The 18,130-nt window shown below is 28.5% G+C and overlaps 1 long non-coding RNA gene across 1 annotated transcript in view; it reads left to right on the top strand.

Annotated features, from left to right (window-relative positions):
- Window positions 1-7,898: 7,898 nt before the first annotated feature.
- Window positions 7,899-18,130, top strand: part of LOC147814229 (uncharacterized) — a 64,128-nt gene continuing 53,896 nt past the window's right edge. The window contains exon 1 of the long non-coding RNA XR_015432720.1: window positions 7,899-8,388. This is a non-coding gene — a long non-coding RNA (uncharacterized LOC147814229). The remainder of the gene's footprint in view (window positions 8,389-18,130) is intronic.

Below are 18,130 nucleotides of genomic sequence, written 5' to 3'. Positions count from 1 at the left end.
TTATAGTTATTTTTTTCTGATAAATGATTCACAATCTCGAAACAATTACATACAAAGAGTAGGATGATTAATTTCATTTATTTTTCTTGTTTTGATGCTCTTTTCAAGGATATTTTTTTCGTAAATCTTTCTCCATTAGTTTTTTATTTGCATTTAAAATAATCTCTTTTTTTTATTAAAAATTATTGACTTCAAATTGCAATTTCGAAAGTAAGCATTTCCAATAAAAATGTATTAAAATATTCTAGAAAAATGAATGTTTAAAAAAATATATTTTTTCTCAGAAAATATTTTTTCTTAAAAATTTACCTCGAAATTGGCTATTAAACACGACCTTATGCCTGCCACGTTAAGATGGCTAATTTAAATACAATAACTTATCTCATCTTGAAATATAATTCTGTAATAAATGAGAAATCGTTTTGGGGATAGTTTTGTCTGTTATATAGCTTTCAGGGCGCAATAAAACTTCTGATTCATAATAACAAGTAGAAAAGAAACAATTATTCAGCAGTTTTTTTTTATTTTATTTTTTGTTGTTGTTGTTCTCTCCCAAGATAGCGAAGAAGAAAGATTTCATTCAATATCAGGATTTTTTCAGTTGATGCTTCTAACAACAATAAAAGAAGCTAACAAACTTCAATAATTCTAATACTCTAACTCTCCCAACGTTCAAAACTTTGAAAAGAACTGTGAATGGAATTAGGAATTGGAAAAGAAAAGTTGTTAGTGCCATTTGTACTAATGCTTAAAAAACTTTTCTACGCCGAGATAAAAAAAAATATGAACAAAGCTACCGGAATATAGTAAAATTTACCGTGTTTCTGGTTCTATACCAACTTCCAAAAATTAGGTACTTACTGAAGCGCTTTGCTAGTCATTTTGGTGGTAACAATACAATAAAACATTAAAATATGATATTTCTACATTAAAATATGCATGAAAAATAAAATATGATTTTATAATAATATAAGTTAAAATTTGGTAATTTTCTTATGATTCCTTAGAGCATGGCAAAAATACTATTTATTCGGTAAAATTTACTTTTGAATTTTGTATTTTTTTGTATTTTTTAATTGTATAGTAATAAGAGCTATAATTTTGAGGAACGGAATTTTGGCTAAACCGTTACTATATGAGCGAAAAAATTACTATTAATTGAATGGTTTAAAAACCATGTATTTTGGGTTTCATTAACAAAATTATGTTGTTGTTTTTTTCATCAAAAATGTAATTACTATAGAATACAGTAATTTCAAACACATTTTTTTCCGTGCAGGAATTCAATTCAACTGTCACATACAAAAAATTGATTGATGTTTTCTATTTAATTTTTAATCCATATTCTTAACATAAAAAAAAGTTAAGCGATGGACCAGAATAGTTACACCAGTGCTATTTGGCGGGAGTAGCACTAGCGGCATTAAATTAATGTGTAAATTATTATGATATTTTTTTTAAACAAATTCAACATATCATAGACGTCAAAGTTCATATGTTTGGCAAAATCATTTAATCAGTTAAATAATCCTTTTACGAAGGAAATCGAAATATTGTTTAAATATTTAAAAAAAAAAACGACGACTTTTTACAAAGATATTGAAAAAATATTTAAAAAATTTCAAGGAATTTTTATGAATCAAATTTATTTCCAAACATTTTTAACTATTTCACATAATTCAATAGGCGTCTTACGTTACACTGTAAAAAATTCCGGATTAAATTACGATAAAAAGTTTCGGCACTCAGGGTAACGGTTCTATTCACCGTAAAGTCCACTTTTACCGTAACAAAAAAAATCAGATATACCCTAATTTTTACAGTAATAATTACCCTAAAATCCGGAAATAACTACCCTAAAATCCTTACCCGGATATTACGGACAACGCACAAAAGTACCAGTACAATATACCGTAATTTTATCCAGAATTTTTTACAGTGTAGACTAATTTTAATTAGTTTTAATTGCACTAAACATGGGGAAATTCATTAATTTTCTCACTATTTAACAGAATACTGAGCCTAATTATTACTCTATGAAATTTACCGTCTCACATGGGTTATTAAAATATAGTAAAAAGACAAGTATTTTTCAGTTACATTGTTGAAACCATTTTCATTTGATTACATAGTTACTCTCAAGCAAAAATTAGTCACGTGAGCTGCAAAAGCAAGTAAAATAATAATAAGTATTCATAATGAAGCAACTAAACATAAAAAGTAATACATTTAATGCTCGAGGCGGTTTGACAGCATTAATCGTGAACAACTACAACAAGAGGAATACATGTTAACGCCAATTTCGATTTTTAGTGAATGCTTAATGGTTTAGAAGATATCTATAAAAAAATTACAAAAAAAATAAGGGTGTGTGAAGTAATATTTTGATGTACATTTTCTACTCTTTCTCATTCGTCGACAGGTGGTCATTTTCGTTTGATTGTCTATTCTGATGAGTTTGACAAGAGTCGCCCCGCCCACAATCCCTGCTTCTGCAGCTGAATTTATCAAGCTTGGTATCTTAGCTTTTAATATTATGTTGTATTCACTTCTATTATAGATGAGACTCAAATATACCCAAGCAAAATAAAAATAAAAAAAAGAAAAGAAAAAAGAAAGAAATATTAACAATCCACACATTTAGAACACATCAGTATAAGTCGTTTGGCCTGTGCTAAACCATAACATTTGAATTTGTAAATAGTTTTCATAATTTCCAAGTTGAACGGTATGATTCTTGAATTTGAATACACGATTCAAAATTGGATCAAAATATGATCCAATTTTATAGCTTCTTAAGGTTGAAAAGGAATTTGCATGATATTATGGTTTCTGTCATTGCTACTATGATTCAACGTTACTGGCAAGGCATCAACCGATGCTAGCTTGTTAGAATGATAAATACTTTTTGAAATTTCCTGATTCTATGTGTCATGTTTCAAGAAGGAATATTTGACTAAAATTTAATGAATCAATTATTTAATCGATTCATTTACTTGTTTCTTTAAAAATATTACATTAGTTTATTTAATTCTTTAGGACTTATGAACCAATTAAAAACTGCTAAAATGTTAACCTAATATTTAAAAAAAATTCGAAGCAGATGACATATGCTTCACAATTAAAATTAAATTTACATCAATAACATATTGTTTTTAGATGAGCTGCTGAGAGACTTTACTCAATGCTAGCTTCGCTCACCAGCCCATCACAATTGTTATAATAATTTTTTGATTCTTAACCGTAAAAAAACTGTTACATCTTAGTAAAAAAGTATTCAATTGAAAGATCAAACAATTTATTATATTGATTCAGATTTGGTTTCTCAGATTTAGTTCCCGATTCTATTAGAATAAAATTTTAACTTAACCATTAGCTCAGTTAACGTAGCAACTTCTACAAAAAAGTTACAGTGTTATATTTAATGTCTGGTAACTATAAGAACTCGTTGAATGTTTTTCATTTAAGAATGTTTTTTTCATTAATATTGAATGTTTTTCATTAAGATTTTATTATTTAGTATTAGTGTAAAAAGTTGTTTCAAACAATATTTTGTAATTTTGTGTTCACTATTTTAATCGCATATGTTGAAAAGATTTACCAGATCCCACAAAGCTTATTATAAAAGTAAACATAACTTTTTTACGCTTTATTTGTAAAACAGTTTATATATTCAAATACCGATTTAAATATTGTTTTCATAAAGATTGAGTAATCAGGTCATATTATAGGATTACTTTATAATAAAGCGACACAGATTTTAATTTTAAATCTTATATTTGTAATATTATAATTATTTGGAATTATTGGAATTATATAATATTAGCAGACAATCCTAAGGAAGATAAATAAGTATTAGCGATGAGTACAATTCGCGATCGCAACGCTCGAGTACGCCGTCTAGCGGGAGCCTGTAAATATCAGACATTAATTTATCACGTTTTCATTTAGTTCCATCAAAGTCATTGACAGACTCAGACGCCATTTTTTAGCAGCAAATAAGAAACAAAATTTCCCTAAGGAAATGGCCGAAGAACTTGAAAAAAATCTCCAGAATATTAGTAAATCTTTCAGGAACAGAACACGCCAAAGATTTGAAGAAAAATTCCAAATAATTTTTAATTTCTATTATCAACAAACTTGCAACTGATGACTTCCGATTTCGGATACTGTTACAGATGTGTGTATTAAGGTAAAATGCATTTCTTCTGTCTTCAATTCATTACGAATTAAAGTGAAATCAACATTGCTTTCGTCATTCCAGTGAATAAATATGAATTCAGAACATACAGAATTGTAATAGTTATAGCATATTCTTCTTCGTTATAGAATAGTATATATTTCTGTATCCATATAATTCGGAAAACAACAATAAAAAATTATCCAAGTTACTTGAAATAGTGCCATTTGTGCTGATTCTTAATTAATTTAAAACGTTTTCTTGGTAAGTATTTTTTAGTTTTGAAAGAATAAGTTCAACTAGAATTCAGCTATTCTGTTGTTAGCTACATATTCAAATTCATATCAATTATAAAATTTTGCTGTGTAGTATGTTATCTAAAAGTAATGAAGGGATAAACTATGTATCTATTATTTGAGAATAAAGTTTTCAAACAAGGAACTTATCATTTTGGAATTCTCCGGGAATTATAAATCAGGTAAATGCAATGATTTTTACAATAAAAAATTTGCTTGTAAATATTTTTTTTTCATTTGATGATGGTTCTCTACAGAATGGTTTTTTACGTCTGATTAAGAACTATAAGAATAATAAAAAAAGAAACAATATGAAAGTTTTTATTTCAATGTAAAGAATTCTTAAAATCGTTTTTTTTATCCTAAGAATTCTTTATTTTCCGTTTTTTAGTTTATAATTTTTTGATAAAAATTGCTCTCAAAATACTTTTTTTGAAAAATTAAATGGTATAACATTATGTGTTTATGTATACTTCTTGTATATTCCAATGTTTGAAGTAATATGATTCAGAAAAGTATGGAATAAAAATTCGGTACTTACGTATAAACGCCACCGCCGCTACAGATTTGGCGGTTTTTAATTGCCGCCAATCTACACTTAAAATTTTTGTGACAATTCATAAAATAAAACACTTTATTTAAAATAAAAATAGTCAATCGTATTTCGGTGGAAAATGAGCCGATATAGAGTTTAGCATAGATTCAAAACAATCATATCGCCATATGAACTCTGATAAATAAGATTCCAAATGAAATAACATTTCCAAAACGTACGTTTACCAAGATAAAGTTTCATGTTGTTGGAATTGGTACATTTTCGTTTTTTCGGTAAAATATTTCCCTCCTGAAAAAATAAAATTGCATCTCGTTTTGTTTTTGGCAAATCCCAAAGATGAATTTTCGTAGTACTAAAAATGGCGACAAAAAAGAATTGTTTTTTTGTTTTTGTTTCGTCAGCATTCTTTATTTTACGTTTCTTAGTTTCTAAATAATGATTTTTATTGAAACTTGAAATTTTTTGATAAAAATTGTTGTCAAAAAACGTTGTTTACAAAATTAAATTTCATAAAATTATGAGGCTTATGTATACTTTTTGTTCATTTTAATTTTTGAACTAATATGATTCTTAAAACTATAGAATGTAAAGTTTAAATGGGCCTTTCATGTTATATCATTAAATTTAGTAATACTATTTCTCGGGCATTAGGTTTTAACTCTTATAAGAATATACATATTTTTTTCTGTTAATGTACAAATATTTTTCCGATGTGTTTTGGATGTTTCTTCTCTAATAAAAAGAGATACCATTTTGTTTTCGGTTGTATAAGAAAGAAGATCAAGCATTTTTCTTTTTTAAATTTAATAAGCCACATTAAAGAAGGAACGTTGCAATGCTACACGCTACATTAACGACGTCTCCAGAGTAACTGAATGACGGTTCATATAGAAATCGCAGGTAAGCGTCTCATACAACAACGCCCCCTATAGTTCGTTGCGATCGCGAATAGTTCGTTGCGATCGCGAATCATAGTAGAGCAGTACCAATATAACTTTATGCTTTTGATAACCAAAGAAGTTAGATTTTCATGTGAGAAAACTGGATCATACCATGTGATTTATCTGTTCAATGAGAATGCACAGACAGACCATCACTTCCATCTGAATTTTGTGTAAATGGAACAAAAATGGCATTTGTGATTTTTAGCATTTAGTTAAGTTAAGAGTGACGCATAAAACATTTTATGCATGAAATGATTGATATTAGGTCATTTTTTCCCATTTGGTCTTTTAATAAAAATGAATGGATAAAAAATCACTTGCATTGTGAATTTCACTGATATTTAAGTTTCACTTGATTAATGCGGTGTCCTTATATGGACTAAACAATTATTCGATTAATTTAATTAATAGAATAAAACAATTTGCATAGTGTGTTTCTATCTAAACTCAGTTCAATGGGGAAAAAAAGAATAAACGTCAAAATTTTACAATATTTACGAAATTACAAATTTTGATTATTTAGATCTTAAAAGGTCATAATTATTTTATATCCCCCCCCCGAACAAATAATGTATATGAATTTCAATTAAGAGCATTTTATGGTAAAAAAATTGGAATGAAAAACACAATTGACACTAAATTACTTTATTAATTTATTTATTTTTTTAAAAATCATTGTTTTATAGTTTTCAATATTTCTTTTTTTTTTAAAAAAAGAACTAAAATATTGCTTAAATTTTTTTTACAAATTACAGAAAGGGAATTCATAATATCGTAATTTATTATTATTGAGTAGTATTTTTTTTTAAATGAGCCGTTAAATTAAATTTATTGAGATTCTGGTAGGTAAATATATAATTTCTATTTGCAATCATCACAATATATAATAATTTAAATTTTAATAATTGTATACATCCGAAATTTATAAAAATAGCTCTTCTAATTTTCTTTTAAAACTCTATAGGAAAATATAGTGGAATTTGGAAATGCAAATAAAAAAAAAATTACAAACATTTAAAATAAGACACGTTACGTAATTTTTATCGTAATTCCGAATAGTAAGAATTTGAAACTCATTTAAAAAGATCCATGAACTAAATATGTAACAGAATTGATATGTTTTTCAGAAAAAAAGGAAAAAAAACAATGTAAGATATAAAATTATTTTTTTAATAATATTTTTAGTTATGAAGCGATACGATTATTTGATGATGAGAATTATGAAGAAGCAAAATTATGTTACAGCAATACAATAATTTCTAATGAACATATCAGCTACATGCGTAGTGTAATGATAATTTATATGGTTATATCAGCTACATGTGTAATGTAATAATAATTTGTAATGATAATTGGTAAATTTGTATCAGCTACATGTGCAGTGTAATGCTAATTTTTTCCCCTTTGAGTTAAAATTACTCCTTTAGTTGAATACATTTCTTGGCGATTAATCCCTAAATTATTCGATTTCACGAATCCCTCGGGTTTGACAAACTACTGATAATCTGTGCTATTCACAAAGCTTATAAAGGAATGAGATTTTTAAATTCAGACGTAAAATATTTAACAAAATGTAAATAAATAAATGAATAAAATTAAATAAATGAATAAAATTAAATAAATGAATAAAATTAAATAAATGAATAAAATTAAATAAATGAATAAAATTAAATAAATGAATAAAATTAAATAAATTAATAGAAGCATATTCATCTTTAATTTTTTCTAAAACTAAGAAGGAACGTTTTAAAAGTCAACCTTATCATATTCTAGAACATTGAGAAAAAAAGAGAGGAGCATAATTAAGGAATAATGTGAGCTTTTGTTATTTTTAAGCATCAAAAGAATAGTAGATTGTTTTGGTGAACCTTTCTTTAAAATCAGTGAAGGCATTATAGATAAAAATAAAATAAATGAATAAAAAAGATTGACATAAATTCAATGAAGCAGAAATGTGGGCAATTGTATATCATAAATAAATTCCCTATTTTTATTCAACTGGATATTTAATGTTTATTGTTCGGTTGGTTGAGATCAAGTTTTATTCTAGAATAAATTTTATGAAAGGCAAATCACAAACAGCAAAACTTAAATGGAGTAATACAATTCAATAAAGCACGAAGCAATATATCACCAACTTGGCGAACTATGATCAAAAAGAACATTTTTATTTCGCATGCATCGAAAACTCTGGCATATTAAGCTTTGTTTTCTTCTCACAGTGATTTCTAAATTTAAGCACGAAACTGAAGAATGAATGCAGTCAAGCCAAGCGTTACGCCAAACCTATCCCAGGTACAAACAACCTGCCCTGCGACTGCCACCTGCTCCAATAGCGGCTGAATACACGGGGGCTTCATTAGTGGAAGGAGGGGCTCTGACTTCTGGCTGGCGATGTGACGTTGTCAGAAGGTAATAACTGTGGTACACGTAGGAAATTGGCCTGTCATTCAAGGTATCGAATATGACAGTTCCTCAACTTATTTTTTCTCCCCTCCTTTTGTAGGAACCCCCAAGCCGACCAAATTATTTAAACGTTCTGTTTCTTTGATTTCCTCATACAAACCAACGCTTCCGGCTCTATTCAGGATCTGTGCATAATATTCAATGGTTTTTGTTCTTTTTTTTTTCTTTCTAAAATGATTATCTGAGAAAATTAAACACATTATATTCGTAATCAGAAAAATCTGGAAAAGGAAATAATAGTTATGTTGACTTATTAAGGCTGTCGTTTCACTAAAAATAGGAAATTAGATAATATTCTTTCAGAATTTAAAACAGATATTAACGGATGTGATTATATTATTTGTGTATTGTCGCTTCTGTTTCCGCTTGGTTAAAATTTCAGCATCTCAGTTTAATTGCTGAATCCATTTTAAGATTTAGATGCGGGGACTTTCAGCATCACCTACTTTTGATTATTTACAAAATAATAAAATGCGAGTTTTTAAAATTAAAAATTGAACCAGAAAGTTTAAGCGCAGATTTTTAGCATATGAAGAACGTCGATAAATTTGAGAAAACCGTGATATGATACTAAGTTGAAAATCATTATATTACGTAATATACTTACTACAGTTTAACGAAATGGAAACCCGGTTTACATTAGCACAATATTGAGGTCGCATAATATTTCAAGGTTGCTTACCGGTATGATGGTTGAACGTTTAACCGAGTTTTCTAAAAGAACACAAATTCGTATGACAATCTAAGAAAAAGAAAAATATTATTTTCTGTAAGCCTCTTATGTAGTTTATCTAGATAGTTTACTTTTCTTTATTTTTTTAAGTCAGACTGATTGTGTTACTAAACAAATCAAATAAACAAATGAGAAAAAACAACGGAGAATTGTGAAAGTTAAATATTGAAACCAGTCTGCAGATAACGAAGTTAAAGGAATTATTCGCTTTCTCTCTCGATAAATTATAGAACTTAAGACATTCACTAAAAATATGCTAGTTCTAGAGTGTTGATTCCTTTCAGAACATTTAGTGCTTAAAATAAAATCAAAATAATTTAAATATTATTCAATAGATTTCTTTAGAAAAAACAAGAATTTACAAATAATTAATAAACCAGCAGCGAAATAAAGTTGCGATTTCTGCACTTTCATCATGGTTATTAATATCTATAATTCCTTAAATTTGCTTGAAAATGATGTTATATATTGTTATTGATTTGTTTCTCCTTTTTTTAACAGTATAAAAATATCTGTTAATATGTATAATAAAAAACAATTCCTCTTTGTTTTCAACATTCTAAAATTTAATCAATAACAGAAATAGCAATTTTGAAAAAAAATTATTATTTTATTGTAATTAAATTAGTAAAAAAAATACAAAATAATTATAACATCATTATAAAGATTTCATTAGAAATGTTTTTTTTTTTTTGTTGAAACTATGAAGCATGTTAGAAATAGCTATCTCACCAAATAATCTTTACTGAAATAACAATCTTATTAAAATTTAGATTCTGTACTTCTTCAACGATTATCAAAAACAAAGGAGGTGAATAATATCCCTATTTATTTATTCCTTTTTTTAAAAAGTAAAATGTATTTAATAATACTAAATAAATACTATTTGTAGTATTTATTAAAAAATGACCCAATTAAATTTAGTAAAAAGCAGTTATACAAATATTTTTTTAAAATTTATTGCAATAAAACAAAGCAAACAAAAAATTATATAATGCAAAATAATTAAAATGATAATCAATAGATATCTTTAGAAACAACAATAAATAAAAACTGTTTGAAGAACAAGCAGTTAACAATAATAACAATTAACAATAATAAGCATAAGCAATTAACAAGAATAAGCACAATAGCAATTTTACGATTTCTATATCACCATTAATTATCAAAAACAAAGGCGGTGATGTTCGGTTCTAAATAAAAATGTTATTACAGTTACTTATTTTTATCTGTAAAATATAAATATCTTACACAAGAAGTAGAATTAGATTAAATGCTTTTAATTTGAATTTTCAGATTAAATTCAGAAAATTTATTTAATTTACAAAAAGATTAAATGCAGTGAAAAGCAAATCAACAAATTGGTTAAACAAGTTAATTATAGTCAAAACAAACCAAGCAAAAAACAATATTATAACACATAATAATTAAAATATTAGTCAATAATTTATCAGGAACAACAACAGTTTATGGAATTTTTAGGCAAAAGCAGTGACTGAGATAATAACCATACAATTTCTTTATCCATATTACGATTATCATAAACAAAGGAGACGATATTCGGCTGTAAATGATAACGTTCTTATTCGTTTGTTTCTCTTTTTATCAGCAGTGAAATATCGATAAACATTTATAATAAAAAATATCATAATTAAACTTCAAACTTAATCAACGAATTGGTTTAAAAATATAATTGTAGTCAGAGTAAACTAAACAGAAAACATTAGCATAATACTGATTAGTTAGTGATTTCGTTAGAAGTAACAACAGTTAATAAAACATGCAATCATTGCATGTTAAGATTTCATGAATAATCATTATTATAAAAAAAGATAGTGTGTTTTGGTTGTAAATGATGACATTAATAACCATTTTCTTCTTTTTTAACAATACAATATCTATGATAAAAAAATATTTAAATTAAATTTAGGGAAAAGTAACTAAATGAACTAGTAAAAAGCATTTGTCGTAGTTAACCTTTTGACTCAAATTTTTATTAAACATATTTTTCATATTTTTTCATTATATTGTATTAGGTCAAAAATAATATATTATATTTTAATAAATAATGGTTAGGAAATACAGTATGATAGACACCGGTATCCTTTTCTAAGTTAAAGATAAAATATTCCAAACACGGCACATTACCAAACAATATTTTTTCACGTTTTCCCCTATTTGCAATTATTTAGATTTAAGAGAAACATCATTGAATTTCATGCAATTATCATTGAAATTTCATTAATTTATGAAATCAATTCCTAAATGTAAAAAAAATATTTTCCGAGCTACTTTTTTTTTAAAATGTTAAATTGTACTACAAATATTATTCCGATAATCAAACAGATTTTTTAGTAACTATTTGACTGCTTTTTATAACTAAAAAATACCAAAATATATTTTAGCTTGCGATTGGAGCATCAGAAGAAAATAAATAAATAAAAGGGACACCGGTGTCCCATCTACGTCAAGGGGATAAAAAAAACTAAACAAAAAACAGTTGTATAATAACGAATAATTGAAACAATCTATTTTTTTAACAATTATAATAACAACAGTTTATAGAAGTGTTAGGTAAGAGGTTGAAAATGTATCGGGTATGGAATAACACTCTTACGATTATGGAAAAGAAAGGCGGCGATATTCGGTTGTAAAACATGGATTAACAGATCTCCTTGACAGTTGCCCGAGGTAATAAATTGTCTGTTTCGATCAGAGTTAGGGGAGGGAGGACATTATATTTCGTTCCACGGGAACATGGAGAGGTGCGTTTTCTGTATCAAGTCCAAAGTAATCTGGGTTCACTGAGAAGAGGCACAGCTGTGAAATGTGCAAGTGAGGATGTGGAATGCCGAGAATGTGGTCGCAGGTCTTCTTTTCTTTTTCATGTCCACCCCTCTAGAGCAGGATTTAGAGCCTTACCATGGCATTACCTGTTTCCCCAGATCGTCTCTAATTAGTTTTGATTGGCGAAAGTATTGCCTCATTCGTTTAATTAGGAAATGTCTGTCACGGGTGATCTTTTGCTGGGTGAGATGCTTTGTCGCCAATTTGGCAATCTTTACAATATCAGTAAAGATTTGAAATTTCCTTTTGGGCTGTATTGATGGTTTTTAACGATGCTCATGTTTAAATTTAGAATTTATGTATTCGTAATGAATTGCATCGTTAATTATGTCTGTTGTATCATATACTTCAACATATAAAATTTAACTTTATTACCATACTTAACATCATAATAACTACGCAAAAAGGGTTGAGTTCACAATGACGAGGCTACGGAGTTGAACATTCGTAGTTGTAAACTCGAAACTGGGTAGGCCGTTCAACGCCGGTTATAATATAATATAAAATAATAATATGAAAATTAATTTCTTCATCAAATATTTTTAAAGAGTGGGTCAATAAGGTGTTAAATCTAAGCATATTTCTGGACTATAGTAAAATATAATCGCTTTTAGATAGTACAGTGAAAGGCTTTACTACACTCTCAGAAAAATTGGTTCAACGTTGACTCATAATAGTATTTGTATCTTAAGTGATAATATAATGTGACATTTCAGTAACTTCTCTAAAATAATGCTAAATCAAACAATGCTTCCGTTCAAGTTGAGTAACTGTTACTTGTAATCTTTTTTTAATTTAAAATTTTTTTTATAGTGTAGTAAACGGTTTTGCAACTAAAAATTGGCTAAAAGTTGAACCGTAATATTTTTTATCTTGAAACATTATGCTGTAAGAATTTACTACAGCTTCAACAACGAGTTTAGTGGACCCATATTTCCGTTGAAGTTGAAGCATAGTATCGTGTAATTGTTTTCTAAGAGAGTTGAAAAACCTTTTCATTACGATCTCAGAAAAAAACAGGAACTAAGTTGAACTATAATATATTTATCATAAATCAGAAAATTGAATGGAACTTGTTGTAATGGAAGAATGTTGGAATCGTGTTTATGCTCAAGTCAAATCATAGTATTGTGTACTTGTTTCATAATACATACAATTCAAAATTGAACAGTTTTTTCTGAGAAATAGTAAACCATTTTACTACACCCTCATAAAATATATGCACCATAATACTATAATATGAACCGTATCATGAATTTAAGGTGAAAAGTTAATGCAACCTTAAAATATTTAGTATGAAGTATGTTTTTGTTCAAGTTGAAGCGTAGTATCATCTAAATGTTTTCTGAAATTATAGTAGATATTTTTTAGCAAAATATTTTTTGACCATAATGTTTTTTTTGTTTCTTAAATTAAAATCATTATACAGTGCAAACTTACTGCAAGCTTAATAAGTTTTAAAATCAAAACACGCTTTTGTTTGATTTGAACCAATCGTTTAAGCAAGTTTAAGTAATACGATAATATGGTTCAACTTAGTATCACATTAATGTTACATCAAACTTGAACGATATTAAGGTTCAACAGGCTCCAAAATTATTTACAAAATGATTTTACATTAATTGATTTAATAAAAATGCAAATGTTAATGAAATGAATTGCACGTGAAAAGTATATGTTTCCTTCGATTAAACTTTATTATTTATTTCAAAGTATTATTATTATTATTTGTTAAAAAATATGTCAGATTTGTGTATTTACTTAGTGTAAAATATAATTGCTTAAACTACATGTTTTGAATTGTGCGTCTTTTACTTAATAATAATAGCTGTGCATTCACAACGAACTTTCCTTTAACTTATGATAAAAAGAAATATAAATAAATTTTCCTTTGGTAGATCAGTTCTTATCATAACTAGTTTTACATTCTGTAAGTTTTTGTTTCAAATTATTAATTTTTCCTGACTATCAAATGTGACCTTAAAGCTCTAAGTGAACTTTGACACGCATATTTAAATCTAAAATAGAAAATGATTGATGCTTAATGCCAATAATTGTCTTCGAATCAACCAATCTTTCAAATTACTCATTGCAAATTTGTTTTTCTCTTAATAACTTTTTTCCTTCTATGTCATTGTATTTATGTTTTGTTTCTAGTTTTTTGGTTTTGAAAGTTCGAGTGAACTTGATTACATTTTCTCTTATTAACTTAATTTCCCTTATTACATTCCTAGTTTAACAATAACTTATTTAATGTTAATGTGTTAATTAAATTTTTTGCTGGAGCTTTATTTCATGGTTTATTTGCTATGGTTTGTCATTAAGTTTCATTTGTTTAAGGTTTATTCCAATTTTTAACAAGTTTTAAACTTATTAACTAATTAAAAATAAGAAAATGCGTTTTATCTATACTTTAGTTCTCTTCCAATAATTATTGACCAATAATTCGGTTCTCTTCAATTATTGTAATAAAACGCTTAAATATCAAGTAATGTCTGAAGTTACGCATGGTAGTAAGCATAACTAAGTTAGTATAACTAATATTAACGGCTCTCAGGTGTTAGTATTTTTTACCGTAATTTGATCTCAAATTTTTTAAGGTGTGACACTCAACACAGGTATACTAAGCAAACTGGCGTTTAAAAATTTATAGTTGTAAAACTAATATCTTTGTAATTTTGAACCCAAACCGGAAGACAAGGGAACTCCTGGATAAGGTATTGGGAGAAATTTGCCTTCGTGGAGGAATTTTTTGATGGAACTAACTCACATTTACTTTACATGGAGTGGAAAACCACAAAAACCTCACACGATTAGCAAGACGGCAAAGGAACTCTAACCCATGATCCGTCTACCACTGAGGATATTTTTACGTCAGCACTGTGGTCGGTGCGAGCCAGGTGTGGAATTAGTTTCGACCAGCCATCGCTGGGAATAGAACCCGGTTCACCTCATTGGAAAGCGAACGCTCTATCCCCTGTGCCACCACAGGGCTCATGAGTTAAACATTGTGCTATCTTCAAGAAAACAAGAAAGAAATTAAATAAAGAACTGTTTATAATGCAGTAAGATGGGGAAAGACGTTTTCAATGGCAATGTTATAAGACAAATCATGGATCATCTGGTCATCCGTGCATAGGCGATATTTCTTAAATGTCATTATACTATACATTTTACGACGACGATTACTATGTACAATTTTACGAAAGGATAGACATTGCAAAACAACTATTAAAGGCTCGTGATAGCCCGGTTGGTAGGGCACTGGGCTCATGTCCAAGAGGTCGTGGGCTTGATCCCAGCCCACCGAAGACTCCATGTAGTAATGGTGACTGATACACCTTAAATCTGTCGAGTCACAAAGTCATCCATGTTTTAACAAATCATGCCGCTGGGGGTACTGATCCAGGAGTTTCTTTATCTTCTGGATTGGTTCAAATTTACAAGACTACGGAGTTGAACATTAGTAGTCATAAATCTAAAATTGGGTCGGCTGTTCAACGACGGATATAATAAGATATAATATAATATAAAACCACTATTAGCGATTGCTCAGGGGATAAAGCGTTCACCTTCCAATGAGGTGAATCGGTTTCGAATCGATGATTGGACGATACGAATTCTGCATCTGGCTTACACCGACCACAAGGCTGAAGTGAAATATCCTCAATGGTGAAGGAATCATGGGTTGGAACCCTCCAGCCGTCAGGCTAACCATGGGAGGTTTCATGTTACGCAAATGCGGGTTAGTTCCATCGAAAAGTCCTCCGGGTAGACAGATTTCTCCCAATACTTGATCCCTTGTCTTTTAGATTGTTAGATTGGGTTCAGAATTAGAAAGCTACGGAGTTGAACATTAGTAGTTTGAAACCCAAAATCGGATCGGCTGTTCAACGACGGTAATAAAACAAAATAAAAACCATTTTATAATAAGGCAAAATAAATAAATAAAAAAATAACTATAAATGTTGCTAATGCAATTATTTATGCCAAAAGATGGGACTTAACGTCGGAAAGCTCAGGGCAGTGAAAAACTACTTTGGCTTTATTAATAGTTGGAAATATCTTCAAGAAACAAATGGTTGGACGATAAAAAAAATATCCATAAAGCGATGAGGTGTGGTAAGTACCTTCAAACGTGGTGTTTACCTCGTGGAAAGCGTTGTGTTTAGCAAAAACGTAGCACTTAACAATTCAGAATGTCATGTTTGAGTTGACTAGTTACTATCTCTAGAAACAAGGAGAAAATCGAATGAAGAATTATTTATAAAGCTGGGAGGTGGGGAAAGACATTTTCAAAGGTGGTGATTACCAACTGATAAAACTGTGCGTAATGACCGGTTGAGGATAATTTTATGACAGTCCCCATGCATTCACTTCACCAGCGATGGGCTCTCTTTAAAACTCTTCAGCAAGATTTATGACCCGTTAAAGATGAGGGACTTGGTGAAGGGGGTGCCACCAGGAATTCGAAAGTGTGCCTCATTCTCAATCCCCTAGTCCTCGAAATGGATGGATTTAATCCCGGTAGATGGTTAATACCTCAGTTGGCCCTCACCGACTCCCAGCTTGCAGGAGTCTTTACTTAATCCTTTCTTTATTAAATAGATTTAATTAAAGTGTAACTTTTCGTCTGATGTACGTTTACGGGAATCTTAAGATGTACGTTTCGTTTAATCATGCTGCGTATCTCCTTAGTATTGATTTAGAATTTTAAAATATATTGCTAAATGCAAAATTGCATTTATTTAAGTAGTGAGCGATTTGGTGAGGTTTATTTATCTTCCTAAATTACTCGGCTTTGAAAGTGAGGTATTCAGTAAGGATCGTATTCAATGGGATTAAAGTTATTATTTTCATTTACATAACGTGTATTCATTTTGAAAGAAATTATCTGTATTTGGTACTTATTTTACTCAACTAAAAATAAATGAACCTTTTAATGAATATTTTAACTCAGGAAAATATAAAAACTATTCCATTGCAGTTAAATGTATTCGAAACAAAAAACATTCCAGCATGGAAAAAAATAGTTACAAAATGGCATGAAATGGGTACATTGCATTATAAAATGGATGCTTTATACTACAAAACGGCACTTTGCATTATAATAGTATCACTTTCACTATAAAATGCATACTTTTCATTATAAATCATCGTCAACATTTTTTATTGTAATCCTTTGTTCGTGCCTATTTCATAGTGCTAAATATTCAAATCATAGTTTTATGTATTTTCCAATTTTTGTACTCTAATTATTCTCACTTTCAATTGAAATGTTTGAAGTTTCATTAAGTTAGTTTTGATTTTTCAAACATTTTGCATGATATGATTGAGACTCTGTTTTCTTCAGCGTAGTAATTATTTTATTCATTTAAAACCATATTAAATTACTATAACATAAGAAAACCCTTTGGCAATTTAAACATTTATTTCTTTCTTTTTAATGTTATTTCATTGGTTTTGACTTATAAACACTACTGACATTAACACATAAGACAGTGGAAATAGAAAGTCAATAAATATTTTCTTATTAATACCACATTTTATTCAGCTAGAAATGTAAACTTTCCCAAATGTCTCATTAATTAAAAGATTATCACATGAAACAAGTTACTATTACATATTTCGAAGACATTTTTAGTAAATCAGTACTTTTAATAACTGGCCTTGCAGAGCGAGTTACTGTCACGAAATGACACCAATTGTAGCGCCATCTACGGTAAGAGCTTTATGTTTTTATATTTTGAGTGGCATCAGTCTCAATTGAAAATAGAACAGAGATGAGCGGTTGAAATAACAGGTCTGAACAAAAATGTTAATAGTTAGATATTTTGTATATATATGTAAATAGATCTTTATTAAATCGTCTACCAAATGAAATTTCTTGATCTTCTACTTCCTTCAGACCTCTCATATTTATTTCCGTCGGTACTTGTATCTGACACCAATAATATCATGGCAGGATTTTAGGGTTTGTCAAGAAGCGAGCAAGAGGCCGAATCTAAACTATGCACACCATCTCGTATCATAACAAAAATCTACACGGATTTTAAATCTACTAATCTCATTTATTTTAATACTTTATAACCGTCATTGAACAGCCGA

Source organism: Parasteatoda tepidariorum, chromosome 3, assembly GCF_982258835.1.
Source record: "Parasteatoda tepidariorum strain Cologne lab strain chromosome 3, Ptep-v5.0, whole genome shotgun sequence".
NCBI lineage: Eukaryota > Metazoa > Arthropoda > Arachnida > Araneae > Theridiidae > Parasteatoda > Parasteatoda tepidariorum.
The sequence above is the reverse complement of the archived record's forward strand: the minus strand, read 5'-3'. Positions and strand labels throughout refer to the sequence as shown.